The 12,599-nt window shown below is 29.8% G+C and overlaps 2 long non-coding RNA genes across 2 annotated transcripts in view; one reads left to right on the top strand and one right to left on the bottom strand.

Moving 5' to 3' along the window:
- Nucleotides 1-12,599, top strand: part of LOC142326665 (uncharacterized) — a 184,275-nt gene that overhangs the window by 168,453 nt on the left and 3,223 nt on the right. The gene's annotated exons all lie outside the window — the stretch shown is intronic.
- Nucleotides 3,182-11,079, bottom strand: LOC142326494 (uncharacterized). Its single transcript, XR_012756796.1, has 3 exons — nt 10,805-11,079; nt 6,650-6,750; nt 3,182-3,766 (listed from the first exon to the last, which is right to left on the bottom strand). It is a non-coding gene; the product is annotated as an uncharacterized LOC142326494 (long non-coding RNA).

Genomic DNA, 12,599 nt, shown 5'->3' with positions numbered 1-12,599 from the left:
ACACTTCACATGTTGTTTTAGGTTAAAAAAAGTATATTAAAATTTGTTTATTTCAAGATTGGGAATCTAACTATGAAATTTCATTACAAATATATATTACTGTATGAAATATCATCATTTGTCTGATGATAAAATCAATTTTGGCTTATGCTTGCTCATAACCTCTTTCCAAGTATTCTGACTAATCTGTACATTTTATTCTTTTCCTTCATATCATTTGAAAATAATTTTTGTAAAATGTCTATTCATTTCCTTTATCATGATGGTGAGTAGTGCATTGGATAGAACACTTTCTTGTTTTAATTTTTTACATATCCTGAACCATTTGGTTTTGTGTCCGCAATATCTTGGGACAAAATTATGTGACTATTCTCAAAACACATTTTTTTTTTCATGTCTTCTTTTAATTTCAATCATCCTTATTAAGATATAATCTTTACACAATTGAACATTATGAAAAGAATAAACATAAAAAATGCATAAATCAATATATACTTAATGAACAAACATGATTCAAACTGCATGTACTTTTCATAATTGAGAATAATTGAGAACTACATTCTCAATATCTGTCTAATTAAAATATACTACCAGTAGAAACTGATTCTAATGTATTCAGTGTAATTCAGTATGATTCAGTATAATTGATTCTAATATGAAAACATCAGAACCAATCAGTGAGGATGGTCACAAATTTGACTGAAAAAGTTTTGAAGTAAGTTTTTAAAAACACTTTATGTAACTGGGTCTGTTTTGTTAAAGTTTTAAACAAAAATGTTGTTCACTCATGATCTCTCTGCTCTGTTTATTCATATCCACAACCTCTCAAACCTTCCTTTCAAAATTTGCCAATAAATTTCAATAATTTGCCAATAATTTCAGTTATCTAACTGAACCTGTTTCACTAATGCTCTTATACTGGCACATTCTTTTTTTTATGAATGGAAGAACATTTTGAATGGAAGCTACATATAATCCACCTTTCATTTTTCTGGTGGATCATCCTTTGTGGTGAAATGAGTAAAGGGCTAAATATCACTTGCATTTTGGTAAGTTTAACATGCTGCAGCAACATATTACCTTCGTAAAAAAGCTAGTGACAAATCACTTCACTGATTTTCCTTTTGAAGCCTAACATGCGGTGGTAATTATTTTTGGAAATGAAATATGGTATTTTAGTGAGTGACTTGTCTTTTACTGCTGTAGGTTTATGATACCCACCATACAATGGATGTCTCTATATAACTGGACACCAGTGTTTATAAAAATTTAATTAATTGTATTCAAATAATAGTAATAATAATAGAAACAGGAATAATACTAACAACAGTGAATTTTTATTTACAAAGAATCTGAATATGGCCACCATTTTCCTCTATGCTCTCCTGAACACATTTCAACATGTTTGAAAATACATGCTTATGGACCAAAGGATCAATTATATTTAACAAATTCAGTGATGCTATTTTTCAGTTTATCCAGGGTGTGAGGATTATTCTTTTAAACAGATCCTTTCTTTGCTCCTCATAAATAAAAATCTGTATCTCAATGTAGTCAGATGTGCTTTGAAATGAGCCTATCTCTGAAAATAAAATCACACTTACATTTGGGATACTTATTATAATGAGTTTGTTTCTTTTTGGAATCAGTACAATTAGTTTGCCACTGTATCCTTCTCAAGCATAATAAAAATAAATTAATCCAGAATTCTATTATTTTAAAATATCATCTAAAATAGCTGTTTAAAATTTTTCTATGATAATATTTTTAGTTCGTATTTACAATAGTTGCTACACCTATAATTTTATGTATATTAACTTCTACATTCTTTTATAGATTTCAGTTTTGATCCTACTATTTTGAATAAGTTATTTGAAGTAAGAGCAATTCTATTTATATAATTTTCTTAATCAGACAAATGCTAACATCATTATTGATTTACTTAAATTAATTTAATTTGATGTAGCCCTTCACTTGTTTCACTCTTTTTAATGAATAATGCGAATAATCTCTCATCCACTATCCTGTTTAAAATTGTAATTTACAAAAAAATTACAACTGTAAACATATGTAGTTTAAAAGGATCACTTTGAAATTAAATTAAATTAAACTGTTGGAGAATTTATCTGTTAATTAAACATAAAGAGTTTACTGCAATTCAATTTTTAAAATAAAAAATAAATTGGTGGCACCAATAAAAATAACCAGATTATAGTTACTGAAATCTAAGTAAGAACAATAATTAGTCAGTTTTTACCATAACTGAATCTTATAATTGTTTTAATTTTAGTTTGTATTGTCAAAAACTTTGCTGTTTAATTTGTTAGAAAGATAAAGCCATAAAAAATAAATGTCATTAATCTGTAAAAAGTAGATGAGTTACGTTTCTAACATCAATCCTACTAAACAAACCTGGTGTACTAAGATCATATTAGCAAATCATTAATTAATTTGTTTAAAAAATAAAACTGCTATGATAAAACTATTTTAAAGTTCAATTATAGTTAAATAAAACTGCATATTCTTGTACAAGATGAGGGATTTTAATTACTTGTTACATTTAAGTGACTTGCCAAATGTCTTCAAACTAGTGGATACTTAGTTTATTATAGAAGTGAGTAATTTTTTGTTCACAATTAATTCTAAATTTGTTAAAAAAAAAAATATAGTATGTGGACAGGATCAAGTGATCTTGTCAATTTGATATCCATATAAGTAAACAGCAACTTCATGCTATTTTGTATAAACTGTTGCTCCAGCAAATAAAGGTAAAGATCTCTTACCAAGGATCCAGTTCAAAAGTATAACAATCGAATGTGGGATAATGCTGTAGTTTTATTAATAAATTTGTTTCACACAAAAAATTAGAGGTGCTGCTGGTATTGTAAATAAGTAATATTTTTTTTTATATGACATTTTTAATTATGGCGAGTTAAGGCAATAAATTTAATTTTTATGAACAATATAAATTTAGGCTATAATATTAAATAGTAATATATATAATGTGTATTTCACCATTAATATATTACTGTATTTTTTTTCTTACATAGTGCTCCTAGTGGACATCTGAATAAGCATTATTTATCTCCATAAATAAAAATCATTAAAAAATAATATTACAAACATAAACAGTGACATTATATTAATATATAAAAAATGATAACACAAGTTCTATTTTCAATAAAATGTATATTTACAAATTTTAATTTTGTTTTTATAAAACTGTATGGTACTTAAAAATACAGAACATTTTTTGTTTAATAATTAATCGCATATTTACATTTATGATTTCATCAGAGAAATGCAAACAAAATAAAAGAGTGAACACAGTTTCAATATTTAGCAGCTAAATTTGGTTTTCTATTGCTTTGTCTACAAAATAAGTATACTGTTGTTTTGCTATTTTACATTCTATTTACGTATATAACATACTGTTTTAAAAAGTATACATTTTCAACAATTAGTAGGTTATTAACTATTATTAAAATTTGGATTAATATATTAACTACTGGGATAATTCTGTACTCTCAGTACACAATAGCTATAAAAATAAATTAAAAAATTTTTTTTTATTTCTGTTATCACCGGATTCACAAATATTTTACAAATATGGTAATTCAGTTTTTTCACAACAGATTGAAGCTGTAGATCAAGATCACAGTAAGAACAGTTAAGAGTTCTGATGAACCTTAGGAATTTCAAGATCGTTATTTTGGTGTAAATGTAGATCAGGTGGTAATTCTAGGGAAACTGCCATGCTGGTTCTCTGAAACAGTAGTCAACCTGAAAAAAGCTTTGAAACATGGTTTTAATATTTTTTATTCACTAAACATAAGAAAACTAGTTAATTTCTCATTCAGGAAGTAAAGATGTGAAGCTAAAAGAGGTAAAATATATTATTTATTTCACGGTAGGCTGATTTGCTATGTATGACATTGTTCATGTGATGAGTATGGTTTACTAGGCCTGTTTTCACAACATTGTGCAGGTAGTGGTTTTTTAAAATAGCTGTATCAAATGTAAATCCTATTAAGAATGTACTAGAGCATTTGACAGATGAAAAGGGAATGAATGGTATCATGAAGGTACACTGTACTAACCATTTGAATGACCTGCTATTCTTACTGTTCTATGTGAAAATGGTTGCATTTGTTAGCTCTTGGATAGGAGATCACCTTAATGAAGTTGCCTTCAGTATAAAACTATACTATTAAACTACTCATAGTTGTGCTAAAAAAAAAAAAACATTTTATATATTAAATCTGTTTGCATGACATGAAAGATTTCATTTTTAGAATCCTTCAAAGACAGAGTTGTTTTGTCTGAATAACTTCAAAATTGATGCAAGAAATCATTTAACTTAACTTTATCCAGTTGGTAGGTGTATTTATAGGCAAGGTGGAAATAGGAGTTTTGATAAGAGTCATTTAAGACAATCTCATCTGCGAACTTAAAGAATATACTAGTCTTTTAAACTGAGATATTTTCAGTTCTTAGATGCATTGTGAAAATAAATTTTGAACCGGTGGCAGTAATTTAAAGCTTTTAACCTAGAATAGATCAGTTTTTATTAGTCTAAGACTGTTAAAAGATATTGCTGGATTTCTCATCCCTCAATAAGATCTATGTTAATGTGTAGACATTCAGGACCAAGAGGGCTGACTTTCTGGCATGGTAAAAAACAATTTACATTTAGTGTGTAGGTGTGCTGATAATTTAATCGTTTGCATTTCTTTCCTATGGCTTATTGGGTTCTCATAGTTAGTATTTAGAAAAATTAAATTAGCTTTAAATCCTACTGCCTGGAAAATTTTGTCCTTTATCATTCCCCAGAAATGAAAATCCAATAAGAATGGGAACATTTCAACTGGAAAATGTAAATTACACATTGAAGAATACTGAATTTTTACTGATTTTAGTTTGCAAATGATGATTAAATTTCAATATTTGTTAATGCACAGTTACGTAAATTATACAGGTTTTTTTTTTCATCATTTACATTAATAATGACATTTTCAATTAGTTTTCAGAAACAAGATGTTTCTATTTTCTTGACATGGTTGTACCTTCGATTTTTATTTAGCATTAATAATGAATTTGCTCTTTCTTCAATTAATGCAGTAACTCACCTAATTTAAAATTAACATTTTTTTCACAACATACTCTTAACTGCCAAAATTTTTTTTTAATCGGATTTACTTTCAGAGAATGAAGAGGTAATTTCAATACTCTGTGACCCTTCTTGGCTAAAACAGTAACGATTTTAGATAATGTAGCCCGTGGCTTTGTAGTTTTATTAAACTGTACAGTTCTGGTTTCAACATTGTGCTTGTAAATGACTTTTTTTTGCATAAGTCAATTGATCATGTTTGCTTTATATGTTTGTATTCGGAGCACAGTTCAATTGCACCAATTTTCTCATTGTGAGGTGGGCACTCGAATATCTCATGAGAATTCTTTGCCATCCAATACCTGGTGTTCTGCGAATTAACATGGCCGGATATATGAAACCATGTCTCTTCTGACATAAAGTATGACATCAGGTCTGTCTGCTCAACAACAATGTTTTCGAGAAGCCAGTTGCAATAATCAAGTCATTTTGGTTTGTCTGTCTCCAGTTGTAATGCGGTATGGTTTCAATTTTAATTCATGAAGAATTTTATGACAAGATGTGTATTTAACACCAAATTGTTGGGATAACTTGCGTAGCGATTTTTTTTGGACTGGCAGTAATTCTCATTTCAATATCAGCAACAGCCTGTGGAGTCCTAACAGAAGGTTGCCTATTTTGTTTTGTATTTGAAACCGAACCTGTTGTATGCCATTTTTTAACTAAATTGTGTTTGCTACTCTTCGTTGGAATACAGGCATTCGGAAATTTTCCTAAGAATACTTGAAGTGAATCTTCAAATGATCCAGAACGAATATAATAGGGCATTTTACACAAACACAACTACACTGCAACAAAACATATACTGCACTGACACGTAACCAACTGAAAAACAGCAGCAACAATCAATAGTAACATATACATCCACGTCGCGCTAGTTGTGTGAGAGTCTTTCATAAATAGTGTTGGGTAGCGGTTTCATCATGGGTTCGATTTTATGTTGCTCACTCTGTGTAATATAACTTAATATAATAAATATATTATAATTATATATATGTATATATTATTATATAATTATTAAATTATATAAATTACTATTTATTAATTTATATAATTTGTTTAAATTTATTAAAATTTATATTTTATTTATCCAGATAAGAATATACAATAATTTGTTGATGACTGATAACGTTTACAGTTTTAGTTTCCTTTTATGTTATCATGAACATAATGATAATATTTTATTTGTATGTTTTTCATTGTGTATTGTGTGAAGTTTTTCAAAACGTTTCAGCAGGGAGACTACAAATGAGTAAATCCACTATTAGATATAATAAATTGAATGTTTTAAGCCATTAATGTTGTATGCTGGTAGTTTCTTGACAGTGTAGAAATTAGTTATATTTATGGATGCAAAATGTTATGTGGAATGTGTACATTATTAATTTTTTCATTATATTTTTGTGATCATTATATAAGTATTGTTTTCAAGTGCTAGATATACCTCTGACAATGTATAATTTTAATTTGTTATCTTACCCTTTCCATTTTTGTGATTCGTTTTGAATTGTAGCAGAATTCAAATATTGCAACAATGACTGCTATAGCTAAACCACAAAGAAGTACAACAAAAACTCCTCCTGCAAAGAAAATAAGGTTGTACAGTTAATATAGTAAATCCAATAATTATTAGTTAAATACTAAGCAATATAATTACTAGGTTAATTACTAGGTATGTAATAAAGTTGAGTTGGGATGGGTTACTGGAAATGTTGAGCTTCACAGAATTGTGGCTGTTTTTATTAAAAACTGATATCAATATCATGATTATTTAATAAAGCAATCAAAATAAAAAAAAAAACAAAACCATAATACATATGATGATACATTTTAGTAGGCCTTTGCAATTTAAATTAAAATCAAAGAATAAACTAATCATGAGACACGTCTGGAATCAAAATTAAAATTATAAAATTTGTGCAATTTAAAAAAATTCAAAAGAAAAATAACAGAGAAAAAATTTATTTTTCCTTGCCAAGGTATTTTTGAGACAGCCCTGGATGTAAGTCATTGCCTTTTTTTGAGCTGTTGGCTGATCATATATGGTATCTACAATCTCATCATTGCACAAAATTTAGTACCCTGGGTTATTGTCATCACTAATGATCCATTCATCAACATTCTCGAAATCACAGTCTGTATTGCCCGATATGAAATCTCTTGTGTAAAATTCCTTACGTTATAAAATCTTCACGATGCATTACATCAGTATTGTTGGCATTGTTTTATTTAAAATTTCATTCCACATTCTTTGCTAATATCACCCTTCTGTCAGAGTTCCATGCATAGGCCACATAAAACAGCAATCTTTTAGATTAATGTCTTTGATTATCTTAATTATGCCACGTACATCTTCATTATCAGCCAAAAGAGTTCTTTTCATGTCCTCTGAAACCAGGGTGAACCCAACTGTACATAACCCTACCTTCTCCAGTATGCGAACGCTGTGCTGGAGTCTTCTGTTGAATCGCTGGTCCTTTGGGAACAAAATTTCAGTTTTAGTTAATAATATTTCAGTACTTGTTGTTCCTCTTGAAAAAACTAACAAACTGGGAGTTTGTAAAGACTTCGACCAACCTTTTCAGCTGAAGAGGTATCGAACGATAAAGAAACAAGTAATGTAACAGAGAGTGCTAAATTATTTAATGTATGGTTTCTTTTAGTAAAGTGTAACAAGGAAGTTAAATCCTTTTCTAAGGTTTCTCTCTTTGTAATAAGTAAGTGCATAATAACAGCTCTGGCTTCGAAATTTATTAAAAAACTTAGTAATGGTGCCCAGGTAAGTAATGATAACAAGAGTCGGAAACTGCTAGCCCTTAGGTGCATGGGGAAGGACAAAGTGATAGTGGAGCCCAATAATAATACACTAAATTCCAGCAGGAGAGTGTATCTTTCTAAGAGTGATCTTTTACCATGAGTTGGCTGGTATTGAATTATCTGAAATATCAGAAGATCTATCATCGCAGTCAGTCACTTCTGTGCAGAGTGTGCACTTCTGTGCAGGCTTTATTAAAAATTTGTACCGAGCAGAAAGTGTCCTTTTGTGTAGCTTGTCAGGAATATAGAAAATCCCTCAACATGAGGAATCCTATATAACGCACTGTTAAGTTTTGTCCAGGCTCTTTCTAATAATGTGCAAAAGGAGAATGCATGTCCATCATGGAAAGAACCGACCAAATTGGTCTAGGCTTTGTCAGACCAGATAAAATTCCTTACGTCTGCTTTTTCGTCACTGAATTCTTTTTAGGCAAGAAAAAGGAGGATATTTTTGGTGGAAAGACTGATAGTGAGCAGTTTATTGAAAATCACTCAATCAGTACATCACCAAATAAAATTCCTGCTGTACCAAATATGCAGCAAACTATCAAAATCCCCATGAAGGGATGTATTAAAAAAAAAAATTGTTGCCTGGTATGGTATCTCTGCCCTACAAGGTTTCCAGGTCCCCACCACATCTCGAGGTCTCTTCACAGATATGGTGACAAATGAAGTGCCTGAAGAAGCAAATTACTTCCTAAAGGTTATAAACACCAAAAAGAAAAACTGGATCGTATTTGATAATCTACATGCAGGGTTTATATTTTTTTTTTACTAAAGGAAGAAAATTCTGTGGTACATTGTCTGCAGGAAATTCACCTCCTTCCCCATAATGAAGTGTCTTCTCGCAGCTAGGTCTATAAGAGATGCGGCTAAGTGTAGGTAGAGGACATGAAGGTGTGGCTGTTGTGTGTGGCAGGTGTGGCCTGAAGGAGGTTGATTAGCCGCACAGATTCCCCTGGCTATAAACATCCCTGCAGCTCAGTGAAAGTATTGGCATCATTTAAAATGAATATCTGCAACTTATACTTTTCCCCAAATTCCAGTATCAGTGAAGACGATCTTTCCAATCTGCTTTCCCAAATACCTTTGTCCTGCCTAATAATTGGTGATTTCAACACCTTTACTATTCATCATTATGTTCTTCTTTAGGTACTATAGTTGATTGAATGACGCATAACTTTTATCTCTGCATATTGAACAATGGGTCATACACACTTATGTCATCTTCATCTGGTACATTTTCATTTGTTGATCTGCCTTTGTGTTCAACATCCCTACTTTCATGTCTTATCCACTACATGTCCTAAAACTTTAGAAGCAGTTATAGACCAGTTTTTACCTCAGTTGTTAATTGTGATTTGCCTCAGAGTCAGCCAAGCAGATGGATAGTTGGGAAAGATTGGATGCAAGAATTCCTTTGGGCAATACAACAGGAGTCGTATAGTGTGATCCACCAACTTGTCGCATATATGGCATTTATATTTGTATTGTCATGGCATTTATAGACATAGAAAAGTCATTTGATAATGTAGACTGGAATAAAATGTTCTGCATTTTAAAAAAATTTAGTGTTGAGAGCATAAGAAAGAAACCGTAATAAAAAAGGGAGTCTGAAAAAAGATGTTCCCTATCCCCGTTACTTTTATCTTTACATAGAACTAGCAGTTAATGATGTTAAAGAAAAAGTCTGATCCGGAGTAACAGTACAAGGTTAAGTGATAAAGATACTACGATTTGCTGATGACATAGTAATTATATCTGAGAGTAAAAAAGATTTAGAAGAAGCAATGAATAGCATGGATTAAGTCCTACACAAGAACTACCGCATGAAAATAAACAAGAACAAAATGAAAGTAATGAAATGTAGTAGAAATAATGTTGATGGACCACTGAATATAAAAATAGGGCAAGAAAAAGATTATGAAGATAGAAGAATTTTGTTACTTGGGAAGTAGAATTACTATAGGTGGAGCGATATAAAATGCCGAATAGCACTGGTGAAAAAAGCTTCAGTCAAAAATATAATCTGCTTACATCAAAAATTAATTTAAACATCAGGAAAACATTTTTGAAAGTATATGTTTGGAGTGTAGCTTTATATTGAAGTGAAACTTGGACGATCAGAGTACCTGAGAAGAAAAGATTAAAAGATTTTAAAATGCGGTGTAATAGGAGAATGTTAGAAATCAGATGATTGGATAAAGTGACAAATGAAGAGGTGTTGCGGCAAATTGAAGAAAGAATCATTTGAAAAATATAGTTAAAAGAAGAGACAGGCTTATAGGCCACATCTTAAGGCATCCTGGCATAGTTGCTTTTATATTGGAGGGACAAGTAGAAGGGAAAAAATTGTGCAGGCAGGCAATGCTTTGAATATGTAAAACAAATTGTTAGGGACGTAGGATGTAGGGGATTTACCAATATTAAATGACGGGCACTAGATAGGGAATCTTGGCAAGCTGCTTCAAACCAGTCAAATGACTGAAGACAAAAAAAATTTATATTTTTAATATTGTGTCATTGTGATTTTATTTCGCCTTTAACATATGACATAGGCACTTCACATTATGCTGTACTGTATAAAAAATATTTTTGTTTTGATATTGAGCATTTTAATTGCTGATTTTATTTCTTTTATAACTCTGTAATTTAATTTTTAAGTTTGGTATTTTTAACTAATTGTTCATTCTAGTAATATAGTGTCCAGGTGTTGATAAAGACATTTAGTTGTCTGTCCAGGAAAAGATTAAATAGAAATAATCATATCAATCTGAAAAAATTTGCTAGAAAAAAAAAAAAATTTCTTGCGGTCACCTCTATGATCTTTTTGACTAATCCAATCAGTATAAGATTTAATCGATGATCTCAAGTTGTGTTACTACCAACCAACAGTGTCAAATATTTTGTAGCCTGGAGCTGATTCTTCTTTGCTGGGAAAAAAGTTATCTTAGGAAGAGCTTTCCATTCAAGGACATATTGTCACAATTTTCAATTAAATTCAATTTATTCAGGTACTCAAATGTAACATGATAGACCTCTATAAATAGAATGAATCAGTTCAGCTGAGAGTTACCTCCTGTGCTCAGACCTGGATATAAAAATTACAAAGATTTACATAACATACAAGAACATAACAAAAGATATATGTACAAGAAATAAAAATCTAATTTCTAATTACAAAGTACTTTATAAGCAAAGTATTCATCATAATATTTTAAAAGAATCAGAAAATTGTTGAATAAATTCATTTGCTACTGGGATGTTTGCTGATGATTCTCCATGAATTTAAAGTTCCCAAATTCCATCATGCTGATTAAAATTTTGAAGCCACCTGTATTTGCAATAATATTTTCATTCCCATTTAGATTCTTATTAAAGTAATTGCTTTCTCTACTGGAATTGATCCACTAATTGGTTTATCAAGAGATCACTTTTGAACAAATCACCAAAAGAGCTCAATTCCCCTCATCATTTGATGCTTTCTTCATTGTCTTACTGGAAATACTTTATTCTTTTTTGAGTTGCAAAACATTAATCATAATGGTTTCTCCACTTATCTAAATATCTGAAAGAGTGGATGTTCCTGAACCATATTCATCTGATTACCATTATCCAATTTTTCTAAGATCTCTCTTTTTTCTGTAATTGATAAAACAATTGTTTTGTTGCAGACATGATATTAACAATCCCTAACAATATTGATACTTATGTTAACAGCACCAGAGTTACATTATTATAAATTGTATTTATAAGAAATTTGTACGTGTACTGTCTCTCAATATCCTTAATTATCAAACCAGATTATTATATGAACTGAAAACATGCGATATATATATATATATATATATAAATAAAATATGTCCTTACTTACTTACTGATAATCAAAAACTACAGAAGATAAATTAATGAAAATTTGTATACACATTCTTCTTATGATGTAACTGCACATCACATTACGAAAGTATTTTTTTTAGATTCTGAGTTTAAAGAGTTAAAATGGGGTAATATTAATTTTTTTTTTTTTTTTTCAATTTCTTGGTAGCAAAGTATTTAAAAACCAGATTTTTTTTTAATTCTATCTTGAAAGCGATGAGAGGTAAAAAAATGATGACAATGATTGTAAATTTTCCCCATTTCCGATTATACTAAACGAGATATTCATTCGATTTGGGCTTACATATACTCTTCAGATAATTATCTTAAAACCATTTTTAGATTTTTTGAATTTTAACATTTTAAGGGATAAAAAATAAATTATTTATTATTTTTTTTGCTGTTTTATGCTACAACTATTGAATCAATCTTTATGAGATGTGGATGTGATTGTAATTTATGTTTTAGATTTTTTTTTAATAACGTGTTACTTTTTTAAAATTGCCTGGTGCAGATGTAAGGAGTCCAGATAGTTGGACATCTGGGAAATTGGCGTTCCATTGTATATTGTGGATATTGGCAACAATACATTTAATATTTCCACTAAAGTATATATTAAACTGAAGATTTGTCCATAGTACATATTTTAGTTTTCTTTCAATCATTGCAGCCTATTATTAAAACATTACTAGAGCTATCACAGAAAACTATAATGATTAAAACTGCATCACAATTA

The sequence above is a fragment of the Lycorma delicatula genome, chromosome 6 (assembly GCF_047948215.1).
Source record: "Lycorma delicatula isolate Av1 chromosome 6, ASM4794821v1, whole genome shotgun sequence".
In the NCBI taxonomy this organism is placed as follows: Eukaryota; Metazoa; Arthropoda; class Insecta; order Hemiptera; family Fulgoridae; genus Lycorma; species Lycorma delicatula.
The sequence above is the reverse complement of the archived record's forward strand: the minus strand, read 5'-3'. Positions and strand labels throughout refer to the sequence as shown.